Below are 1,496 nucleotides of genomic sequence, written 5' to 3'. Positions count from 1 at the left end.
CCATGTGACATAAAGCCATGTGACACCGCCCCTTGTCCCTATATAAGTGGCCGCGCAGTGCGTCCCTGGCATTCCGGCCGGAGAGATCGTCGAGGCAACATCTCCTGGAGAAGAAGAAGAAGAAGAACAGAAGGCGGCGGCGACGGTGGCGGCGGCGACAGAAGACCGGGCCACCGCCTGTAAAAGAGCTATAAGAAGGCGCGGTGGCCCGGCAGAAGAACCGAAGAGGGGGACAAGACCCCCGAAGTCGGGAGAAGAGGCCGGCGGCGAGGAAGAAAGCCGCACTCCTCCGCTAGTAAAAGAGCTACAAGAAGATAGCGGAGGAGTCCGGCGAGAAGACCCCCGAAGACGGAAGACCCCCGGAGCTGTGCAATAAAGTATTTTATCTCGTGTGCTGTGTTTGTACCGCATACTCATTCACATAGGGTGGGGGGCCGGTATCCGGGGGCCCCCTTATTAAAGGGGGCTCCCGGATTCCGATAAGCCCCCCGCCCGCAGACCCCGACAACCAACGGCCAGGGTTGTCGGGAAGAGGCCCTTGTCCTCATCAACATGGGGACAAGGTGCTTTGGGGTGGGGGGGCCGCGCGGCCCCCCCTTCCCCAAGGCACCCCCACATGTTGAGGGCAGGTGGCCTGGTACGGCTCAGGAGGGGGGGCGCTCGCTCGCCCCCCTTTCCTGGCCGGCCGGGTAGCGTGCTCGGACAAGGGTCTGTTGTGGACTTGGGGGGGACCCCACGCCGATTTTTTTCGGCGTTGGGGTTCCCCTTTAAGTCCATTCCAGGCGGCGGGGTCAGCGACGTCTCCTTCGCGGGCCCCGCCTACCTGGAGACGTGCTCGAAATGAGCGGACTTTCCTCCGCGTGTGTGGGCGAGTCCGTTCATTTCAAAAGTAGGGCGGATAGTATGGTGGACTTAGTACGCCGTATTAGTCCGCTCAAAAAGTGGTGTGTGTGGTCAAGTCCGTTCATTGGAAAGTATGAGGGACTGTCCGTCGGATTGTCTGACGGACTAAGTTGGCCAGACAGTCCGCCCCGTGTGTACGCGGCTTTACACAGGTTAGTCGGCATGGGTGTTAGTAGTGGGGGAGGGTTCATTTTTAAGACTAGTTAGCTTAGGCTTGTAATCTTACAACATGATCCCCTCCCCCCCCCCCTTTTATAAATTTGGCTGTTGCTCCACCACAAACAATCAACAAATTCTAGAATCCGCACTTCATAGGTATCACCACGGAACCGCACGCCTAATTCCTAACAAACGGCCAACTTCGCGCCTCAGCTTTATTTATTTACAGGGAAACTTTAGTGTTTCCAATTACAGAAAAATATTTCCGCTCCATAGGGATCTTTTTTTTTTAATTTTTTAATTTTTTTGCTGAATACAACAAAAGGAACAATGATGAATAATGTCTGAATCCGGGATGTTGATCTTGTTAAATGAATTATTAAAAGCCTAATATGCATTGTGATGGTGGTGTCCCTGAGAGTGTGTAGTTAATG

Source organism: Lithobates pipiens, unplaced genomic scaffold (genome assembly GCF_037356315.1).
Source record: "Lithobates pipiens isolate NorthernLeopardFrog02 unplaced genomic scaffold, aLitPip1_a1.2 Scaffold_162, whole genome shotgun sequence".
NCBI classification, from domain to species: Eukaryota; Metazoa; Chordata; class Amphibia; order Anura; family Ranidae; genus Lithobates; species Lithobates pipiens.
Note: the sequence above shows the minus strand (reverse complement) of the source record.